We start from the raw sequence: 25,244 nt of genomic DNA on the forward strand, positions 1-25,244 counted from the left end.
TTAACAACTCTCCCAAGACTTCCTTCTTTTTCGCCACTGTAATGGTCTTTATTATGGTTTTGCCTATAGTAAATGCTTTTTTCCCACGTTTTCTTCACAGAACCACATTATTTCATATCCTATATTTTTTATATTAATCATTTACCATTTCACAATTTTAAAACTTTTTTTAAAACTATTGCAGTGAAGGAAGCAAGTAAGATTATATAATTGTTCCAATTTTAAAAGTTTCTCCTGTTTGGCATTATGCGTGGAAAAGAAGCCAGGATATACCGACCAACACGTCATCTGTTTGAAGGGCTAACTGCGTCACTCATGATGCATTTGACTTTTTCTTCGTTTTTATTTTTATTTTTTTGTATACTTTATTATATGACACTGACAATGGTTTTCTTTATTATTTACCTTAGGACAGACTTTGAACGGGGGATATTAGATTTAGTTCTAATTAAACCTTTCACTGCTTATGATCCATTGTATGTGGAATAACGTTTTCTGGTACCATCCCAAAAAATAAAAAAAAAAGAAGAAAAGGAGAGAAATAATGGGACGAACAGCCATGGTAGTGAAGTAATTAATCCTTTCACGGTCACATCCTCGGTACTGCTAATGATATGATTCTACATGGCTAAGAGCGTGTCACAGAAGCTTAGGAATGATAATACTGTTTTCTTCTCACAACCGAACGCCATTATACCCCATTTACTCTAACTTGCCCTAAAATTGTCATCCCTCCATCTTGAATGCTGAGTTACAGCAATAAGTTTGTTCTAGAATATGATGCTAGTCAAAATGAAGTGCCGTGGAGAGGATGCAGAGCCGTAGTATTTTCCTTTTCTGCCATTGAACTACGTGACTAAGCTGAAAAAGGTCGAAAGCCTGGGCCAAGTTAGAGTAAAAAAAGGTACAGTATTTTCTTGTAACACCAGAGAATTTAATTAGCCCAAAGGGAGATTGGGAGCCTGAGAGTGCTAACCCGTTGAATGAGATAACGTAATCAGTACTTCATCAGCTTTATCTTCAGAAGACTGAAGGACAGACTGTACGAGGTGGATGGGTTAGATATATACTGTATTTAGGTCAGTATTCTCGTCGGCTAAGGAAACCCCATAACATCTTTTCCTAAGCACCTTATTTTGTTTATTACCCCTTACTGTCCATCTCCGTGTTAAATAAACAGTTCTAATATCCCCATACTCAGCACAGACAACATGCAAAATGGTATTAATCATGGATACCCAAAAATAAATCGCTAAGGAGAGGTGTTAGGGAGCCTCCTTAACTGACGAGAATACCTTTTCAATACCAGAGGCCTCTACGAAAATGAATGATTTAATCTACTTAACACTCTTATTGTCCTGCCTTGAAATATCCTAATCACCCTAAAGCCAGACGATTTTATTAAACTGGGAGGAAGTATAAGACCCTGAGAGTGCTAATCACATTTCATTACTTTTGATTTACATTTTCCGAAACACAGGAAGTTGATTTTCTTAATCTTAAGGGAGACTATCAAACTGGAGTGATTAGATTAACCTATACTTAACCCTTTCCCTACTGGAGATCTTTCCTGAGTTGAATAAAAATATCTTCTGGTTGCAAGAATAAAATAAAACAAAATTAGGTCCTCCGGATGAACGTGGGCGAAGCAGGCTTACAATAACTGCTTATCGACCAAACGAGAATCAATAGGGGAGATAATCACATTTTGTTCAGTCCAGAGTTAGTATGCTTAATTCTTCAATCGCAAAATGGTGGGCAAAACCCTAACTTTTGGTGATCACCCAAGGAACACCAATAGTTATTGCGTATGGTCAGTCTGCATGCACAATGCAGTCAGCAACGATATAGGAAAGCCAAACATGTTCCATCTTCGTCATGTACTTCAGAAACTACTTAAAAAATATTGAGACTGTGCAGTCCATATTTGAGATTTATAATAATACGATCATAAATCTTCTCCTGGAATACTATACGCAAACACCAAGTTTACATCCAGGTCCTGAATTGCACTCCTGGGTCAACCTTCAACCTTCATTAATCATTTCACTATTAAAGATTTTTTTCCAAACCGAATGAAATAGTCTACTGCTAGCAAAACTATGCAAAAACTACGCATGGAGAAAGACGGAAAAGTTTTGCATCAGTGCCTATTGAAACCATTAGGCGCATAAAGGGATACAATCACTTCCTGGTTGGCTTAATTTTTCCTGTAAATACGACATGCAACCAGCACATTTACATCCAGTTCGTGAATTCTATAGCTATACGATTCGGAACATGAGAGAAACGAACTTTTGTCTAAGAGCCTGACCAGTTCTGAGAATCAAGTTCTTAAGTATTTCATTTGTGAGCTTAATATGTTATCATTATACCATTGGTTCCCCGAGTGAAGGTGTAATGTATTTCTGGGCTGATTCCATGCTTTTGTGCCCACCACCACAACCATCATCATCATCATCATCGTCATCATCATCAACATTCATTTTCATTTGCGCGGCCGAAATTTTAATTTTCCCATCACAAATACCGATCACCTTCCATCTCCTCATTTTACAACCCTAGTTCCATCACATTATCTACCATGAGAGAGAGAGAGAGAGAGAGAGAGAGAGAGAGAGAGAGAGAGAGAGAGAGAGAGAGAGAGAGAGAGAGAGAGAGAGAGAGAGAGAGAAAGTACCCTACTCTGGAAGGAAAGAGGCGAGAGGAGAAGAGAAGTAAAGGAAGAAAAGGCGTGGGGAGGAAAGCCACAAGGCACGATGGAAGTTGAGAAAAAGGGACAATTCTTTTATGTGTGTACACTATTTCTCTTCGACAAGGACAGCATGTTTCGCTCCTGTTTGTTTGTTAGTTTGTTTGTCTGTTAGCAGGATTACTAAAAAACCGAAAGAGAGATTTAGACCAAATTTGGTGGGTAAATAGATCACTTGCTAAAACCGCCTCAAAGAAACTTGGATTATTGTACAGAGTCCGTAACTTCTTCACTGACGAGCAGTTAGTTATAATTTATAAGAGTCATGTGCGCTCTCAGCTTGAATATTGCTCACCCTTGTGGAGTGGATGTGGAGAGGTTGCATTAAAACAAGTAGACAAAATTCAGAACAAGGCTGTTAGAATTATTAATAACCCTGCTATTACTAATAAACTACCTCCCCTACAAGTAAGAAGGAATGTTGCCTCCCTTGCGTTATTTTACAGATATTTCTATAGCAAATGCTCAGACGAAGTTGCGTCCATGGTGCCACCTCTCATTGCCTTCCCTCGTGCTACATGCGCTCATGACTGGAATGTCACTCAGCCTTACTGCAGAACTTCTGCCTATCAGAATTCTTTCATTGCCCGAACTGCATCTCTCTGGAACTCGCTTCCCCAGAGTTGTTTCCCTCCAAACTTCAACCTGCTGCTGTTCAAGTCTAACTGTTACAGATATTTTATGAACAGAGGACACCAGTAATCTGGTGCATGGATTTTTTTTTTTTATTCAAATGTTTTTTCTTCCTCTGTTCTTTTACTTAAAAAAAAAAAAAAAAAAATTCCAGAGGCCAGTCGATTAAGTTTTGGGACCGATCCGGATCTTATTTCAGATTCTGGATCCGGAAAACATTTTTTTGCGAAACCCTGATCAATGAGAAACCCTAACCCATTATGAGGAGTGGTTTGGAAATTAAGTTGCCCTTGTCGGAGAGATGCGCTCCACTGAGTGCCCCTCTAATTATTTCTGTAAATTACTCAGACTGCATGAAGTGATGTACCGTACTAAGGTTAAATAATTCTCTCTCTCTCTCTTTCTCTCTCTCTCTCTCTTTGTTTCTCCCCTCCCTGCCCTTCCTCTCCCTCTTCTTCCTATTTGTCTTTCACTTCCTCTGTTCCTTAATATTCTCTCCTTCCTGTAACTTTCACATGTTGTCTGTTCTCTCCTCCCCTCTTTATTTTTACTTTTCATATCCCTCCAGATCCTTCTCTGTCTTTCATTTCCTCTACTTTTTTTCCTTTCAGCTTTTTTTTTTTACTTTCCCCACTTTTCCTCTTCATTTTCCATTCCTGTTTTCACACTCTCTCACTCTTCTGTCTCCCTTGCCATTTTTTTTTTTTAACTTTTTCCTCTCTTTTCCATCTTTCCTCCTCCTCTTCCGCTACTCCCTCCGTCATCATCTCTTCATCTTCTCTCACCTGTCTCTTCCTCTCACCTTCTCTTCTTCTTGTTTTCTCTTGCTTCTGTTCAATTCCTCTGTCTGTCACTGACTCTCCCTCTTGTACTTTTCAATGCTCTCTCTCTCTCTCTCTCTCTCTCGTCTTTCTTTCTGTGTATCAGTGTCTCTCCCTGTGTACCTTTCACTCTTATCCCCTCTTTCCGCCTTTCGCTTTCTTTCACCTTTCACTTTCTCAATTTCTTTTCCTTACCTTCTTTCCGTTTCTCTCGCCTCCCCGCTCTTTCTTCTCTCCTATTCACCTCTCATTTCTTCCTGCTGTTTCTATCTCTGCTATTTCCCATTCATCCCATTCTGGCCTATCATAATTTCTATCCCCATATTTCCTCTACATTTGGCACTCTCCCTTTTCATTCTCTTTCCTTTCTCTTCTTCTCTCCCTTCTCTTCCTTTCACCCTTTCTCCCTCTCTCACCCTGCCCTTCCTCTGCCTTTCCGCGACGCTGGCCACAACCCAGTTCACCTTCCGTTTTAATCTGTCTCCCAGCACACACACACTCTCTCTCTCTCTCTCTCCCTCACATCGTTTCCCCTCCTTTCCATGTGCTGTCATTATCAACCCTCTGTCCAAATATTGTTTCCCCTCTCTTCTTTTACATTTCACCTCCAACTCCTCATCCCTTTTATAAATACTCTTCATTTTAGATTCTTTTTATTCTTCCTCCTTCTCGTCGCAGCTTCTCAAAACAATTGCCAGGAACGTTATTAGTTTGTCTCTGTGTCCTCCTCTTTGGTGCTTCATCACGCTCCCCTACGCTTCTCCTTGTTCATTAGATGCACGCTATTTTTCACAGTGTTTTACCGTCTTTTGTGATACCGTTGCCCATAAAATGTAATGTAAATTCGCTGTTCTTCGGACTCGCAGACTTCCTTGCATATCACAGACAAAGCGAGTGCCGTGGCAATAACACCGTCGGAAAAATGACGCCTTTTTAATTATTAATTTGATATCACCAGACGACTTTTGCCATGTTTAGAAGAGACATATAAACTTATTACTTTTTGGATCTGAGAATTTCTCTACCAATCAGAAATGTGAACATAGCAAGTGCCTTGAGTTCAGCGCCCTTTGCCACCTTACGTCTTTCGTGGTTTATTTGTGGTACTAACAGACGATTTTTTAATGTTTAGGGGAGATTTTTCGAGTTGGAGGGGTTACTCACTTTCCCTCATCATCCCAGCAACTACTTGAGATCTTCCCTAAAGCTGAGCAGAGTAATCCAGATGTGGCAAAACTAAACCAAATAAGAAGTCTGTGCTGGATGTAGATTCTTTCCCTAGCAAATAAAATCTTTTCCCTGTCTAACTAGCTTATCTGTTTGTAGGCCTATCAATGGGAGTGAAATAGTTAACTAAGATCGATTTTAACCCTTATACTTCAATGATTTAGTTAAGGTAATAAATATTACTTGATATTAGACTGAATTAGATAAGAGTCGTCACCTCAAATACAGGGGACTAAGAATCCTGCCGTGTTTTTCAGTCAACAAGAACATAATCGACCAGTGAATGAAAACCTGTAGTTAGGCTTCCTTAACTTGGTGGAGATTTTCGTCCTTTTGCAGATTAATTTTTGTTCAGTAATAAGACGGCCAACGGCCATGCCACGTTGAGTACACCGCTTCCCATCCGATCAGCGAAGTTAAGCAACGTTGGGTCTGGTTAGTACTTGGATGGGTGGCCGCCTGGGAATACCAGATGCTGTTGGCATCCCTACGTGTCAAGTGGGGTTGGTGGAGGATTAGTGCCCCTCCCTGTAAAACAATTAACTCTAAGCCCTTGGCCACCCCATTTGGGATACATGGCGTCTGGCAATAAGACAAGAATACGGATCTATATCTTCTCCATTGCACTTCACTGTCACTGCCATCATATGCCAGTGTTACTCTCTCGTTAAGACGCAGCATGACTGATGAGAGGGACGACAGTTCTAGACCAGTGACAGTGAACAAAATATAGCGAAACTTGACTTCCACATCCAGTTAATTGACGTACATAGTATTTATCACTTCAGCCCTCTTCTCCTTTCTTTTGTGTATTCCCTTTATCTTGAGCTTTTTATTTTTTTAATCATGTATGATTTTATCGAAATTAAGCCATAATTTTGATGTTACAACACAGTGCTAAATGTGACAGGCCTGTAGGTGATCTTGGATATTTTTGAGCTGCTTGCTTCATTGCCGACTTATTCGAATGGGGTCTTAAAGAATAATAAACACTGTGAATAGGACTCTACCCTTAAGAGTTTTCGGTGCTTATGCCAGTGTACCTGGCTGTCAGATGATAAGCTTTAAAGATTATTAAGGATATCAGTGTCGGGTGGAAAACAAACAAGTAAATCTTTATTTATGTCCATAAGACAGCGGTCGTATTTTCTTACTTTATTCCATAACTAGAGACGATTTTTTTCAGTTCAGGAGAGACGTTTGGTGGTGAAAGGGTTAGTGAATGCTGTATCTAACCCATGCTGTTCTAAAAACCTCTCCAGAGCTGAGTAGAATCATCCGGTGGTTGCAATAATGAAATGCAAAATAATGTGCGGCATCAAGTGAAGGGTTGAAGAAGTATGCGCTTGAGATGGAAAGAGAGGTGGGATATGTACGATGAGCTTTACAAGACTGGTTAAGCAGTTATAGACGAACAGAAAGCTACAATGAAAATGATACTTATTTCTTTTTACCTATCATACTCTACACATTAATTAATAACGGTAACAAGTTTGTCCCAGTACACACACTGCAGTTAACTGGCAATCTGTCTTCATACATTCTTCCTACCCTGAAGATAACTGCATATCAACGATGATGCCTACTCCTTATTCAGAGTCACTACTCTCTCGGTCAGCTATAAATCAAGATATTGGGTGTGACGTGAAGTGTTGGCAGTTTGGGTTTCGTGGCTTCCTTATTTAGCCCTTTCGCCGCTCTTGGTGCATTTGGTATTTTATTAAGGATTACACCAAAAGATTCTGTTATTCTAAGAGAAACCATAGCAGTCAGACCTAAAAAGCTATTTCCAGAAACCCTCTGTGTGCAGTTTGCAAAACAATGATTTCTAATTGCTAACACTAGACAAGTTTGTACTCTTGGGATGAAGTAGGGCGCCTTCACGTGGGAACAGCGAGATCGGATCCGCTCCTCTGTGATAGGCCTACAACATCCCTAAAATCATTCCAAGTCCCCCCCAGAGAGGAGGATGAGCTGCGCGAAGAAGGGCTCTACCGCCTGCAGTCAACCGAGTTCACGTTCAGATTACCCTGGTGCTGTAACTATGCAACTAATATATACTGAAAGTAATTCCAGCACAGGGTTACACTTGAAATAAGCATTTTCTTCACATTCTACACATGCATGATTGTAACATCCTCAAGTTTCTTAAACTCCCATTCCCTTACAAAATATGACACGATATACTTACACGAAATGAAGAAGGTTGTGTTGATTATGAGTTAAGCAAAAGATATACTCCTGCTGTAATTTTCCTCTTCATATGGAAAAGTGTGGATACATACACAACCTTCTTTGCATCAAATCACCGTACGTCATTGAGACGATTGTATTGGAACATGATATTTACTTGTTTTTAGATTATGTTAAAAGAATATACACAGAAAATTCAGTAGAACTTTATGACCCATTAACTACAAAACTTCCACTAGACATAAGCAATATGTAAAATAATCACAAACATGCAAATGCATGGGAAATAACGGATAATATCTCTTACTATTAAGATAAACTTATCAGCTTATGTAAACTTAAACAGCTTTATCAGTATCAGTCAATCACACACATTCACCTCGTACCTCTATAATGTATAAATTCTTAATACACCGTACATCCCTAATCTATCTATCTATATACCTAGGCTGCTTCCCCCAAGGAAAGGGAGGTAGCCGAGACAGGACGACACACTCCCCATTTACTCATCCATTCAAACACAGTCATTCGCATCTTAGCCCCAAAGGGGAGAAGGGACAGATCCTCACCGCACCACATCACACAAGGGTCAACTGCGCAGTGCAATCAGTGACATCCGCAGCAGGGCCCGACGTGAAGGCGCCCCCTAATATTCGTAAATATTACGAACATATTTCCATCAACAAAACCTTGAACGGGAATCCTGATAACATCGAGAAAAGTAATATGAAACTAGCTTGCTTTCAGGTAAACAATCCCAATTTCTTCCATCCCGGCTCAATAATGTTTCCAACAGCATCCCAAAAAACTCTTCTATCATTTTTCTTTTCTACACTTACAGCTGTAGTGAAGAGCCATTCACCTTACTTTGGGAGAAATGTTTCTTTCACTGGCTAATTACGAAAAGAATAAAAATGTTTCAAAAAATACACTAAACAGGAAGCTAGTTCCTGCAATACATATAATTAATGAGGCCACTGTTCACTCTGAAGAGAATGACTTACACACATAATCATAATTTCAACTTCAGAATGATAAGACGGATATATCAAATCCCGAGCTGCAGTCTTTCAACTGTTAACCTTAGCAAGGAACACAGTTTTCCAGGACTCACGCAGGCTGTACACGTGACCTTTTACAACACACTAATGTTAGTGTCATGGCGGTGTTCAAAATTTATGCTCTGACGACAACTGCACCACCTTTGGTCACAGTGGGATTATTTTGCTCTTTATAACTTAAACAATGGTCTGTAGCAACAGGGATGTAGTGCTACCATCAGGTAAATCAACACCGAGACAAGCCCATAAAACCGTTTACGCCACTGATTGGTAACCATATAACCACATGGACGCCAAATGGTCTAGTGGTTTAAAGCTCTCCAGCAGGATGTGACACATTAGGCTTTACATTCGAAGGATGGTTAGGCATTGTTGCTAAACAGTGGAATTCGGAGGAGAGAGATCTGACTCTTTTACCCGAAATATCTGAACTAAGTAGCCCTTCCGCTCATGGTGGGGCAATAATAGAATGGATTATAAATAAATTATATGTTACATTTTCTTGGATGCTAATTATATCGTTTTAATGTCTACGTAGTTATCACCAATAAAATACAGAGAATATTGGTTGTAATGTGGAATATAAATCACTAAGCTAGAGGTGCAGTGAAATTCCCTTGGCTATTGGGTCAGCATCTGTGTGTATTAAAGTTGTGGCAGTTGATACACTTTATTCCCTTGATATCATCCTGGGTGAAGTACCTGCTTCGTCCACCCGGGAGTCAAGCCTAGTCATATTTCCCTGCACCTTCCAGGGGGAAGGACCCTCGTTCGACAGTGGTGATACGCTGCCAGCCACAAGGGGGTGCCGGGTTCCTACATAATGTGTGTACGTACTAAGTTCATCCATGATAGTGCAATACACAAGAGTCATCAAGTAAATATCACTGAAAACTCCAGAAAACATGGAACATGTCTGAAGGAAAATATCTTAAATATTACACATATTAGTCGCATTGCCGTTAAAGAAAATTCACGCCATCAATAACCACCCGAATACAGAAGCAGACAAGATCCAAACATCCATTATCCTTATGGTACATTATTTTCCATTATATATATATATATATATATATATATATATATATATATATATATATATATATATATATATATATATAAACTACCATGCAGCAAAGAACCAGTGGAAATTCGTACACAGCCTACCTAATGCCGCACCTCCACCCACAACACGCTTACTAATCTCATGTACCTCATTAACCCCCTTTTAGGGCCCGTTCACACATCGCCGAATGAGATGCCGAATGCGTGCCGAACCGTATGCGGCCGGGATTCGGCCAGAATCGGGCGCAAACTGCCCGAATTCGGCCTTTCTGTCTGCTGTCTGTTTGATGTCGCCGACAGTATACCGACGAAATAGAATGCAAACCGAACGCAAACCGAACGCAAACAGAATGCGCACAGACGCCAACCCGAAACTCTTATTTTGAAAATTCACCGTCATTTTTTCGGTGCGACATCGGTACAGCATCGACGATGCATCGGCGATGCATGAACGATGCATCGCCGATGCTGTACCAAGGGCATCCCGAATGCATACCGAACTTCCCACGCCCACCCAGGGGTGTATAAATATGCGCGTACCAAAAAGCCCATCACACTCCCAGTTCCAACAGAGCAACAATGGACATCACAGCAGTCATCCCCAGCGAAGTCAACAAGCAAGCCGTGGCCCTGTGGAGCAAAGCACAGACTGACTCCCTGCTCTGCGTCAAGTATCTGACCTACCTGTACCTGGAAGACGAGGAAAAAGACCACATTCCACCCCGGAGGAAGCGCAAGATTCGCCAGAAGAGGTCCTGTTGGTCCCGTGACTGGCTTCAACGACGGAAAGAATTTGCCCAATGGGAGAACCTTCTGCAGGAGCTGATACTGGAGGACAGGACATCATTTCGCAATTTCCTACGCATGGACGAGGACCTCTCCTGTGAACTCCTTGAGAGAATTCGTCCTCGCATCGAGAAGCAGCGCACCTTCTGGCGGGAGCCCTTGGAGGCAGGTTTGAGGCTCTCCATCACCCTCAGGTACCTGGCCACCAGGGACAACTACCGCAGCCTTTCCTTTGGATTCCGAGTACCTCCCAACTCTATCTCCTGCATCGTGTACGAGACGTGTGAGGCCATCATCGCGGAGTACATAGACAAGGTGATCGGAGTACATGGACAAGGTGATCGGATGCCGCTTCCATTCTGCTGTAGATACTGTAGTGCGCCCGTTCTCCTAGCTCTGGAAAGTGTGACTGGGATGCTTTGGCCTTTTATATATGCCTCGGTGGGCGGTGTTCAAAATTCTGTATACATTCTTGGGACAATCGGTATAATTTTGGTATGTATTCTGTCCATATTCGCCGATTCATCACCGACATCGTACCGATTTATAACGGTCATTTTGTCGGCGATGCATCGGCGAATGCATACTGAATGCTTGGAATGCATACCGAAGGATTACCGAATGCGACCCGAGGGGGCCCCGAGGAAGTGAGTTCGGGCAGGTCACACCGAATATTTCATGTTTGATGAAATATTCGGTGACTTGCCCGAACCCATTTCGAACACCCCGAAACGTTCCCGAAGTGCGCCGAATAGCCCAGAATTGACCACCGAACGTTTCCCGAAGCCTATTCGGCATGCATTCGGCTTCTCTTTCGGCGATGTGTGAACGGGGTCTTAGACCGACGACGGCGTTTCATTTCGCTCCTGTGATTTTTAAATGATCCACTCCAACTTCGAAGGATCTCCGGTAGTTGAGGGGTAAGTGAAGGCGTAAAATCAAATGAACCAGCTCAGTGGATTTCCCCTAAGCTAAAGAAAATCGTCTGGATGTGTCATGAATAAAGCAAGTCCTCATAATAAAGGAATTAATAAGACAGCCAGAGCCAGACCTCTATCCTCTTGAAAACCATACGAATTTTCTGTTTTAGTCTTACCGTTTATTATTAGAAGGTCTATGTCCACCGACAGTAAATCTTCACTATGATGGCGTCTTTTTTTCTTTTTTTTTCCTTGCTTCCTGAAGACGATTTTCCTCAGCTGGGGTATGAGCGATAGCAATGAAGGCGCCAAACTCAACCACTGTTAATAAAAAGGGTCTGTACGAATGCCTCGTGCAAGTGCCTGAATGCCGTCCGTGTGGTTCTTGTTGCCAGTCAGGGCAGATAACAACTAAAACATCATCATTATCGTCAACAAACAACAGCAGCAGCAACAATCACCAATTCCACCAAGAGCAACAGCAGCAGCAGCAGCACCAACAACATCGACGACGACGACGACAACAACAACCACGAGCGATTCCTACGTCTTTTAGTTATTATCTACGGGCAGTGTGACGTCCAAGGGCATTATTGTACAGTGCACTGAATATTTAGCCAACAGTTTAGTACGAATGTGTTTACTCATAACGTATATGTGATGTATTATTGCTGCTGTTACTGAAATAAAAGAAAACAGATATCAGCTTACTGGAAAATTATTGCTAAGATAGGAAAGTAATTATATTTGTGAACGAAATGCCGAAAATGTGCGAACCTCCTGATAATCGTTGGTGGGGAAGTCGTAATAATTAAAGCCACTGTCATGATAATTAGCACTAATGCGTCAAATTGTCACGCTAAATTACCTGGTTCATGAATTGTAACCCTTCGGTAATTTTCACCTGATACACCCCTGCTGTACGATGACTCATATAACTCCCTTCCCCTTCCAGCTTTCTCTCTCTTCCCCCACAACCACAATCACCACTACACGTCTCCACAACCACACCACCACAATCATCCCACCGATATAACCATACCAACAATTACATCACCAGAACCACACAACAACACCAACAACCACATAAACACCACACTCAACAACATCACATTCCTGTACCTCGAGTGACAGCACATACGAGAGGCATCATGAGTTACCACCACAACCACACACCATCACAACAATGACACCATTGTACATCACCACCACACACCACCACCACACTCCACCTCAAGTGACAGCACATAAGAGCGACACCATGAATTATTACCAAAACCACAACACCACTGCCCACACCACAATCACACCACCACACCACACACCAGCACCACACTCCTCTACCCCGAGTGACAGCACATAAGAGAGGCACCATGAGTTATCGCCAGCACTGATACATTGGGGAGAGTTTGGCAGCGTTTTAATTACAGCCATTAATCTCTTATAGGTTACACTGGCTCACGGGGCTGTCCTGGCCACACCATCAGTTACTGCCTATCTGTCTGTCTATTGCCTTAACCCTGGATCTGTGAAAGGTGGCCTCCCCTAAAGCCAATCAATAAATCACCATCATCATCATTAACCTGAATCTTAGCTAAACCCAAGGTATATATATATATATATATATATATATATATATATATATATATATATATATATAGATAGATAGATAGATAGATAGATAGATAGATAGATAGATAGATATATAGATAGATAGATAGATATATAGATAGATATATAGATAGATAGATATATATATAGATAAAATTTAAGTAAGACTTAGTATAAACCAAATAATCCAATACTAATAGTACTGACAGTACTACTACTACTACGACTATTACTAAATAATAACAATAACAATAATAATAATAATAATAATAATAATAATTTATCGTGGCAGCGTCCGGACCGACTCCATCGGATACGTTTGTGTGAAGCTAAAAAAACGTGGTGAATGTTTTTGGCGTAACCGATTGAGGCAGGATTCCGGGGGCTTGAATGATGAGTGAATGGAAGCGTGGCCATTGGACTGGGCAAAATTGGGCTGTCTTGACACTGCTACTCCTCACCCTTCCCTAAGGTGGGAAAGGAGGTCCGGATGATGATAATGATGATGATAATAATAATAATAGTAGTAGTAATAATAATAATAATAATGATAATAATACTGATGATGATGATGATGATGATGATCAAACACCGTTGCTCTTATTCATCAGTCTCCTATAACAAAGTGTTATACTGTACTATTTTTATCCTTTTTGATACAAGACGATGTTACTTCAGCTTAGGAGTTATCCCCTAGAAGCTGAGGCATGATTAAAAGCTGTATCTAACACCCTGTATCTAACACCTACACCTTAAAACAGTCTCCTAAATAAAATAAGATCGTTTGGAAATAGCACGAATTAAGTGATATATATACGCCATCGTGGAAATGTTGGGTGGGAGAGAGACAGGTTAGAGCTTGAATTCTTTATTTGCTGTAACGTTTCGGGCTACACAGAACCCATCTTAAGTGTGTAACCCGAAACGATAGAGAAAATATAACATTCAAGCTCTAACCTGTTTCTCTCGCACCCAACAATTTCGCTTGTCACAAAGGATCATCTACGTACACCACGGTATTGAATGGTTAAACAGAGACACCTCGTAACTCCTTGCAACCCGGTGACATGTTCTGTTTTATTCTTGCTGTCTCCAGACAATTTTTATTCACCTAAGGACAAACTTTTAAAACGAGAGGAATTAGATACGACTTTCATTAAACCCTTCATTATTAGAGGTCCTTTTAAAGATATATGGAATTGTTGGTGATACCCTTATTAAAGATTTTAAGAAGTGCGTCAAGTGAAAGGGTTAACAAATACCTCCAGCCATCATATGCTCTCCCAATGGCTTCCTAGACCTTGCTCCTTGACAATCATTTGTCTCACCTCAATAGCAGATCCGTCAGCGAAATAGTCATCCATAATCCCGAATTCTAGGAAGCATAGGAGGCTTCGCAGGCCTTATTCCTTATCGATTAATTTTGTAAACTACATATTACCATTTTCCTTTCATGGTACGTAAGCCATTTTAAAAATTTTATATTCCACATCAGTTATATGAATGAATGATGAGTTATATAAATGAGAAAATCCAGATGTAATAAGCACAATAGTAGCTAAGGAAAAGCTCTTACGAAATTTCCAAATAAACTTCAAATACAAGCTTCATATTCCCACTCCTTGTCCTTTGTATCCTTGTCCTTCCTCTAATTACGTCAGTTGGATATTGCCTACGTCATCTGATTCCTCCTTTCGTTCACGTGGTCACAAAAGCTTCTATGTACGGTTCATATACAGCTATTGTCATGATCCTAGTTTTACAGTGTGCTTTTGTTATCCCCAGGCGATTGTAGTCAGCCTAGGAGAGACTTCGATCTAGAGGGGTAAGATAAGACTCTTGCTTAACCCTTGCATTTAACCAGATTTCGATCGGTGTATGTAAAATAGTCTAGTGCATGAAAAATAATCCATAACGACAGCATCCTAGTTAAATAATTAAATCTTAAGTGACAAAGGTGTAAGCAAAGCCATCAATTATTGAGCTTATTTTCTCCCGAAGGTAATGAAGATAGAATGCGTCTTTTTATTTATTCATTTATTTTTTTTACCGGACTGTAGTGTACTCTGTAATGTGGCCAGCAAGGTAATCAAATTTAATAATGATGTGCTTCCTATAAATAACCTTAAGAAACTGGGTGCACGCTTCCCCTTCCTTTTTTTTTTTTTTTCCTAGTATTGTCAGTCCCATCACCTTTTCTATACTCTTGCTTTGTTCAGACGGTTTTACTTAGATCAGGAGAAATTTGTTAAATTGGAAAGGTTAGATTACAGCTCTAATTCAACCCTTTCTGTATAAGAAATTTTCCTTTCTTGAATACAGTCGTCTGGAAGCAGCAAGATTGAAACGAGAAATATACGTCATCGGACTGAAGGGATCGAATGTCTCGCCAGGAACTCTTATTCTGCCTCTAATGGAGATACTGTACAAGTGAAAAAAAAGAAAAAGGCAAAAAGATGAGGAGAGAAACATCCTTATACTTCTCGTTTTTATAAAATTATTCTGAGGGCACGGACATTTTTTTTGAAATATCCTCCACCAGTTTCAGATTTATGTGAATGCATGTCATTTCTAATAATTACACATGAAGATGGAACTTTCTTTAACACATAAAAGACAATTTATATTTCCCTTAAGAAAAAATAGCAATAAAAAAAGAAAGAAAACGCTGACTGTGACATTATCGATTATCTGTGTAGGATACTCTTTTTGCCTTTGTACACATGAGCTGCATGACACCCATTATGAAAATAGAATACAATTACTTATTAACAAAAATAAGGATGCTCTATGTAAGGACTGCATGGCAGATTTACAGACAATATAAACCTATACTACACGAAAACAAAAAACCTTACCTATGCGGAGTATGTATTATTCAATATATAGACTAAAACGTAATTAGCGCTCTAAACCAAAACATAGATGGTATATGTACGAGATGTATGATATTAAAGATACACAATTACCAACGAAAATTGTGGTTTGTAAACGTCTTGCCTGACAATATACAGAATCATTCTCGAAAATATAAGAGGCTGAATTTACGGGCTACACGGAATTCCATATACAGAATTATTCACGAAAATTAAGAAGCTCTAAATTTAGGCTTAATGATATTCAGTGTACATTATTAGTAACAAAAGTAAACATCTTGCACAAACGATCTACGCAACATTCAATAACGAGACAAGAACCTAATCAGTATTATTCACGAAAATACGAAGCGATAATTGGCGAAGGGGAAGAGCGTGAATTATTCCAGATATTATGTGGGGGATAATTGTTGCCATAATTCGCTAGCGGCAGAGCCCATTTCTCGGCGTCAGGTGGCTGCGTTTTTGCTTGTTGTTGTACCTTGTAATTATGTGATATACGGCCATGCTAAGATGCAGTTAAGAGGGTGGGACGGTGGCTCCCTGCGAAATACTGAACCGGCTTTGTATAGCTCTTTTCTGGGGGTGAAGTGACTTTGAGTTACTCGTGATACTAGGAATTAATAATGTACTGTGAGGATGGAAAGTTAAGGAATTATTTCATTACCAAGGTTAATAATTTTCTTACCATTGTTATATACTGTGAATGTTTCTGCACTTCAATATATATGAAATTCGTTTACTGACAGCTAGTGCCATCTCTTCAGTCCTAAGTGAGACAGTTCAATCAATGTATTTAGTATGGACGATGGATATTGGCGCCTAATTGGTGACATGCGAAGATGTGTGATAAAGTAGGATTGCTGGGTCAAAGTTTTAGTTGATGTCCATAGTCAGAGATATTAAGAGAAAAAAAAATCTTCCTAAAAAAAAAAAAAAAAAAAGGTATGCGTTTTGTGACAAAGGATAATAAAGACCTGTTTCTAATACCCTTCTCCCTACGTGTCAAGTGGGGTTGGTGGAGGATTAGTGCCCCTCCCTGTAAAACAATTAACTCTAAGCCCTTGGCCACCCCGTTTGGGATACATGGCGTCTGGCATTATAATTCGCGCTTCTCTCTCCCCCATATATCCTTCACTTACCCCTTCCCCTTTATCTTACCCCCTCGTCCCATTACTCCTCTTTCCCCTGCCCGAAGACCTCCTTCACTTATCCCTCCCTCCAATCATATCCCCTCGTCCCTTTCACTCCTTTCCCCTCCCCTACACACGTGCTCTACTTTTGACGTCAAGTCGCCGCGGGGCATCGTAAGAATCTGGTTCCGGTGAAGCATAATGTTACACTGGGACTCCTCTCTCCGCCTGCCCTCTGACATTCATATGCCTTCATACACGCAGCCTCTCATCTATAAATAATCTACTGGGTATTCATATGCTTTATAGCACATACATTCCCTTTTTCACCATTACGTCGTCACATCATATACAGTTTTGTGCACTGAAATCATTCTTTATATTTCGGATGAGTCTTTAAATGACGACGAAAGAAATATTTGACAATATTGGCCATTCTTTTAAAGTCACTAGTAATCTTTGGTAATTGAAGGGACAAAAAAATCTTTTGTTTATATTTTATATATACGGTACAGACAGTAATAAAACATTATTTCCACTTCTTTGACCAGGTCCTCCCAAAGAGAGGAAAATCTAAACAACAACAACAGCAACCACTTCCTTCAGGGATGACTTTTATTCTGCCACAAAATCGTATTGCATGAGAACATCTTTACCATATTTGTTGTAATGATAATGATAATAATAACAAGAATACTTAGTTTATGGAATATGAAAGAATCAAAAGCTAAAATCCCTTCTAATATCTATATATACCGAGACCGTATAAATCAGAGCCGCGTTGTTTGTTTGTTTGTCCTTCAACAACGCCCAAACCAAGGCCCAGAGACCCCTAGGCTCATATATATTCTGAATCAGGGTGACCCAAGGATGGTTTAGAGGAGGGGGTCAAATTTCTGATCTGGGTCATTTGAGGCCAGGGGTAGAGTTTTCGCCTTTGTGGTCCGGACAATGCCGGGTATCCCTACAGCCAAATTTTTGGCAGGGAGACTCACATAACCTCCAGGTTGGACATAGACTATGTGATGTTGACCTCTGAGGTCATTTGAGGTCACTGGTCGGAGGTCATTTGCAGTCACCGATAGTACACGCTCGAACGACTAGGCCCAACAGCCCAGTTTTTGGAATTGAGACTCATATGACCTCCAGTTCGGACAAAGGGTATATGAGGTTGACCTCCGAGGTCATTTGAGGTCACCGGTAATAGTAAACAAGTACGCACAAATACTGTGCGTTAAGTCAGCGAAAGATGAAATAGAAAGTTCCTGGACCTCTTATAATCCCATTTCAGAAGCATAAGTGATACATGGTCTTTCTGGAGTAGAAAGATTGAACTAGAAAAAATAGGATAAGAGTGTTCGCCTTTTTTGCCCAGGCAACGCCGGGTACCCCTAACAGTGTCAAATATTATTAGTTTGTGAAGGATATATACCACTGTCTCCATCTCGGTATCACTGTATACTGTATACAGTATATTGTAATGCACACACACACATTAAATATATACCGTATACATATATATATATATATATATATATATATATATATATATATATATATATATAGATATATATATATATATATATATATATATTGTTACATAGCCTATGATTTCATCATCTTTTGTGTAATTCTAACGTACAGTATGCTGCATGTTTGATCACGAGCGTGTTCTACCTCACTCCCCCCCTCCTCCGTTATAGTAAAGTCGTTCTTTCTGTTGTTCAGAGCAGGATTGTCAACTCTTTGTCCCCATTGCTTCATTTGCGCGTCCTTCTTACAAGTTGTATCAAGCTCTGCCGGCCCCTATATAATGAGCTCAGTCTCTGCATTATTGGCACTTAGATCTACTCCTCATTTTGTTCACATCTCTGTCCTCCCCTGTACGGTTATTATTGTGAGTGCTCAGGAAGTCTCCAACCATCTAGCAGCTGTGTAATTTGAGTATAAGTGTTGTTGCATTTTTTTTGTACTGTGTAGCATAAGTTGTTAATTCTTAGGCCTAGTGAGGTTTTTGTGATTCATGTGTTTTTGTCAGTCATTTTTGATAATATTTTGTATCTGTAATGATATATCTTGCATTCACTGAGTATTAGCTGGTATCTCATTTTAACAGGGCTGACTTAGATAAATTTACTCATGCTAATTTCGTGTTTATAGAGGCTATTGCAGTTAACCATATATTTAACCTGTTTTTTGCCATTACATTATCCTTATATGTCCTGAATGTTTTGTTGTTAGTTTGAGCATTAAACTTTAACTTGTAATTTTACCTAACTCTTTTGTTTTGAGCCTGGAATTTTACGGGACAGTAGTGATTTTTAGTATTCTCACTTAAAGTGTACATTATCTTTCTCTGTTCCGTAACATAAATTTGGCGACCTCTTATCAGGATATTCAGGATATTATCATAAGGATATTGCTTGATATTTTGTGACTGTGATTTATTCATGATGTCTACTCTTACTACGCTTGATGAAGCCAAGGATTTTTTGTCAAATGTGCAAACAGTGTTGGATGTGGAAAGCAGAACAAAGAATGAACTTGAGATTGTTGCTCAACAATTGGGAATTACTGTTCGCTCTCATCATTCTAAAGATCAAATTGTTGACATGATTAATGAAAGCTTGTTTAATGTTACTCCTCCAAATGAGCAAACGCAGATTGAATTAGCTAAGTTACAGCTAGCCCTGCAGGAGGCTCGTGTTAAGGAGGCTGAATTTCACGCACAAGTTGAACTTGCTAGGATTCAGGCAGACCATGAGTATCGCATGAAACAAGGTGGAACTGGATCATCTAGCTCTGATGATTTTGATGTGGCTAAAAATGTTAAACTTGTCCCTCCTTTTAATGAATCTGATTTAACAAAGTATTTTCAGTTGTTTGAGAGGGTAGCTACAGGTTTTAATTGGCCCAAAAAGTATTGGCCAGTACTCCTTCAAACTGTTCTCACCGGTAAAGCTCAACTAACTTATGCATCTTTGCCTCAGGATCAATCTGATAATTATGATGTAGTTAAGAGCTTGATTCTTAAGGCCTATGAACTTGTTCCTGAAGCCTATAGAGTAAAATTTAGGACAACTTATAAGCAAGATAAGCAATCCCATGTTGAGTATGCAAAAATCAAAGAAGATCTGTTAGAGCAGTGGTTAAATTCTAAGAATGTGGATTCTGATTTTGACAAATTTAAGCAGATGATTTTGCTGGAGGACTTCAAAAGGTGTATTAGTAAAGATGTAAGCCTATATCTTGATGAGAAAAGAACAGATAATTTGTCTGATGCTGCAGTTTTAGCTGATGAATATGTTCTCACTCACAAGAGATATTATAAAGAAAAAAGGAAAGCTGAGAGTAAGTACGTTGCCTCTACTCAGAGTACAGGTAACAGGAAAGAGAATAAAGATGATGTTTATCAGGAAGTAAATACCAGCTTCACCTCTAGATTTCAGAAAAGTAAATGTACTTATTGTAGTAAGCTTGGTCATACTACGGAGAAATGTTTCAGGAGACAGCGTGATGTGAACAAAAAGGAGTCTTTAAATATTCAGTCAATTGGTCTAGTGTCCACCCTTGAGAGTTCCCAGAGTTCTTTAACCGAGTTAACTAAACCTGCTTTGAGGGGTAACTTAAATTCTCATGATGGAGCTCCTCTTTTGAGCAGTAACGTGGGTGACACTCTCAAGAGTTCATGTGCTAATTTCCTGTCTGATGGTTTTGTCAGTCCTCTGGACAGTTATGACAGGAAATCAGTTAAAATATATCGTGATACAGGTGCTTGCCAATCCCTTATGCTGACCAGTGTTCTAGGCTCTAATGTTAATTCCTCTGATGAAACTATAATCTTACAAGGTGTAGGGAATAATTACTTCTCTGTCCCTCTGTGCAGAGTGAATTTAGGGTCTGGTTTTGTTAATGGTTCCGTTATGGTTGGGTTGGTTGAGACACTCCCAATGTCAGGTGTAACTTTCTTACTTGGAAATGATATTGGTGAATGTCAAGTGTGTCCAGCTCCTCAGTTGTCTGGTGAGCCAGTGGCTGCGACCCAAGATTGTGATGTCCCTGATGTGTTCCCTGCATGTGCTGTCACTAGGGCTAAGTCTAAAGTTACTGGTGATTTAGAGGATAATGATGATGATGATGTTATCCTAGCTGACACTTTTCTTGCTAATTTGGACCACTCACCAGATGAGGCAGTACAGCGTAGTGTTGATAATTTGTCTCGTCAAGAGTTGGTTGAGTTGCAGGTTGCTGACCCTGAGTTGAAAGGTCGAGCTAACTCTGCTTGCAGTGAGGAAGAGTCAGCTGGTGCTTCTACTTGTTATTATATAAAGTCAGGAGTACTTATGAGGAAGTGGAGACCCCCAACAGCATCAGCCGACTGTGAATGGGAGGTTGTACATCAAGTTGTCATCCCTCGTGTTTGTAGGCAGGATATCATTAGAGTGGCTCATGATTCCAGTTTGGCAGGACACCTTGGAGTGAGGAAGACTGTGGCACGCATTTTGAAACACTTCTACTGGCCAGGTATCTTCAGGGATGTTTCCTGGTATTGTAAGTCTTGTCACACCTGTCAAGTTGTGGGGAAGTGTAATCAGACAGAAAACGTTGCACCTCTAGTTCCCATTTGTCCTTTTGAGGCGCCTTTCACCCGTGTGTTGGTGGATATTGTGGGCCCTCTTCCTAAGACTTCTTCAGGATTTTCTTATGTGTTGACACTGATTGATATGGCTACTCGTTATCCTGAAGCCATTCCACTTAGAAATATCTCAGCAAAGAAAGTGGTTAAGGAAATGCTAGGGTTCTTCACAAAGTTTGGTCTGCCCAAGGAGGTACAGTCAGACCGGGGAAGTAATTTCATGTCAAATGTTTTCAAGCAGTCTCTGAAAGAGTTGGGCATCACCCAGATCACGTCTTCAGCTTACCATCCCCAGACCCAAGGAGCGTTGGAGAGATATCATCAAACACTCAAATCGATGCTCAAGAAATACTGTTTGGAAGATCAGAAAGACTGGGATAAAGGTCTTCCATTCGTTGTATTTGCCGGAAGAGAATCTCCAAATGAATCACTGGGCTTCTCACCCTTTGAACTACTGTTTGGCCATGAAGTAAGAGGACCCCTTAAGTTACTCAAGGAATGCTGGCTGTCGGAGGAAGATGACGTCAACCTGCTGGAGTATGTGATGAAGTTCAAAGAACGGCTGTCCACTGCTTTACAGCTGGCGAGAGAGAATTTGGGAGCTGCTCAGGAGAAGATGAAGACTTGGTATGATAAGAAGTCCAGGTTACGCCACTTTCAGCCAGGAGATCAGGTTTTGATTCTGCTACCGGTGCATGGGCAACCTCTTCAAGCCAAGTTTAGTGGTCCTTATTTCGTGGAGAAGAAACTCAGTGATGTCAACTATGTCATCGCCACACCAGATCGTAGAAAGAACAAGCAACTTTGTCACATCAACATGCTAAAGTTATATCACAGGCGGGACGAAAATAACCCAGTCTGCACTGTAGCTGTTCCATCCGAGTCTGCAAGTGAAGTTCTCCCATGCAGCATGAGCCTGAGTGATAGTTTGGGGAAGAATCCTGACATCATGAATGATCTCCAGACTAAGCTTTCTCATCTACCTCCCGAGGAAAGGCAGGAGTTTTCGGCATTACTTCAGGAGTACCCGCAAGTGTTCCGTGCTACTCCAGGAAGAACCACTGTGTTGATGCATGATGTCGATGTTGGAGACGCAAAGCCAATTAAACTGCCTCCTTACCGTGTGAACCCAGTGAAAGTTCCTCTCATCCAGAAGGAGCTTGGCTACCTGTTGGACCACAAGATGACTGAGCCCTGTCAGAGCGAGTGGAGTTCTCCTGTCACTCTAGTCCCTAAGCCAGGTGGGTCACAGCGGCTTTGCATCGACTACAGACGTGTTAATCAGATAACCAAAACAGACACTTACCCTCTCCCTCGCGTGGAAGATTGCATAGACAAGATCGGAAAGGCTAGGTACATAAGTAAGTTTGATTTGTTAAAGGGATACTGGCAAGTACCTATGACTGAACGTGCTAGGGAGATCTCATGTTTTGTAACACTAGGAAAGACTTTTGCATGTTCTGTAATGCCATATGGTATGAAGAATGCACCAGCCACATTTCAGAAGCTCATGAATGTTGTAACAGAGGGTTTGGCAGGGTGTGTTGTTTATATTGATGATGTATTAATCTTCAGTGACAACTGGAAAGATCACCTATGCCATGTCAGTAAATTTCTTGAGCGTTTGGTTCAGGCTAATCTTGTAGCTATTTTATCAAAGTGTGAGTTTGGTCAAGCTAAAGTTCAATACCTTGGGTACGTAGTTGGTGATGGACATGTTGCACCACCAGCAGCTAAGGTTCAGGTTATAAGTGATCTTCCCAGACCTAAAACTAGGAAAGAGCTACAAAGATTTTTGGGAATGGTAGGTTATTACAGGAGATTTGTTCTTAACTTTTCAATTCTTGTATCACTGCTTACAGACCTACTGAAAAAGGGAGTTAAATTTGTCTGGACCGATAACTGTGAATCCTCTTTCAACAAACTTAAAGCTATTCTATTAAGTCAGCCAGTGCTCGCTACTCCAAATTTTGCTAAGCCTTTTAAGATGGCTGTTGACGCAAGTGATACAGGAGCTGGGGCTGTTTTGCTGCAAGAGGATGATCAGGGTATTGAACATCCTGTATCTTATTACAGTAAGAAGTTCACTCCACCTCAAAAGAACTACTCAACTATTGAGAAAGAGCTTTTGGCCTTGATTTTGGGTTTACAGCATTTTTCATTTTATTTGTGTTCTGGTTTTGACCCCATAGTCATTTATACCGATCATAACCCACTGAAATTCCTTAGTAAGTTTATAGATAAAAATCAGAGATTGACAAGATGGAGTCTACTTCTTCAGGAGTATTCATTAGACATACAACATGTCAAGGGGAAAGAAAATGTTATTGCAGATTGCTTATCTAGACTTTAGACAGATTGTTTTAGAATAATAAGAAATTTCCTTTGTAAATTTCTTTTTCTTCGTGGGGAGGTGTTACATAGCCTATGATTTCATCATCCTTTGTGTAATTCTAACGTACAGTATGCTGCATGTTTGATCACGAGCGTGTTCTACCTCACTCCCCCCCTCCTCCGTTATAGTAGAGTATTCGTTCTTTCTGTTGTTCAGAGCAGGATTGTCAACTCTTTGTCCCCATGGCTTCATTTGTGCGTCCTTCTTACAAGTTGTATCAAGCTCTGCCGGCCCCTATATAATGAGCTCAGTCTCTGCATTATTGCACACACACCACAAAGCCAATCAGGAGACAGGACGTGTGTGCTGGGCATTCCCCAGGTCCTGTCCTCCCCACTTACTGTTATTTAATCAGCCCATACACCACTGACCGGGCTAATGTATGGCCCGGCCTGCACTATATGTGCAGGAAAACTTTCAATGAACGAACGAATGCATTATTCCCACTTAGATCTACTCCTCATTTTGTTCACATCTCTGTCCTCCCCTGTACGGTTATTATTGTGAGTGCTCAGGAAGTCTCCAACCATCTAGCAGCTGTGTAATTTGAGTATAAGTGTTGTTGCATTTTTTCTTGTACTGTGTAGCATAGGTTGTTAATTCTTAGGCCTAGTGAGGTTTTTGTGATTCATGTGTTTTTGTCAGTCATTTTTGATAATATTTTGTATCTGTAATAATATATCTTGCATTCACTGAGTATTATCTGGTATCTCATTTTAACAGGGCTGACTTAGATAAATTTACTCATGCTAATTTCGTGTTAATAGAGGCTATTGCAGTTAACCATATATTTAACCTGTTTTTTGCCATTACATTATCCTTATGAGTCCTGAATGTTTTGTTGTTAGTTTGAGCATTAAACTTTAACTTGTAATTTTACCTAACTCTTTTGTTTTGAACCTGGAACTTTACGGGACAGTAGTGATTTTTAGTATTCTCACTTAAAGTGTACATTATCTTTCTCTGTTCCATAACAATATATATATATATATATATATATATATATATATATATATATATATATATATATATATATATATATATATATATAAAGCCAGAAAAGTAGAATTGCAGATAGTTATATAGGTCCACTTTGTTGTCCAAAAATATGACACCCTTAAACAAAGAAAATAAA

At 40.1% G+C, this 25,244-nt stretch overlaps 1 non-coding gene across 1 annotated transcript; it reads left to right on the forward strand.

Moving 5' to 3' along the window:
* Positions 1-5,798: 5,798 nt before the first annotated feature.
* LOC145408301 (5S ribosomal RNA) lies at positions 5,799-5,917 on the forward strand. Its single transcript, XR_013898893.1, has one exon. It is a non-coding gene; the product is annotated as a 5S ribosomal RNA (ribosomal RNA).
* The last annotated feature ends 19,327 nt before the right edge of the window (positions 5,918-25,244 follow it).

Source organism: Coenobita brevimanus, chromosome 76 (assembly GCF_032717465.1).
Source record: "Coenobita brevimanus isolate Jiangsu-jjx chromosome 76, ASM3271746v2, whole genome shotgun sequence".
In the NCBI taxonomy this organism is placed as follows: domain Eukaryota; kingdom Metazoa; phylum Arthropoda; class Malacostraca; order Decapoda; family Coenobitidae; genus Coenobita; species Coenobita brevimanus.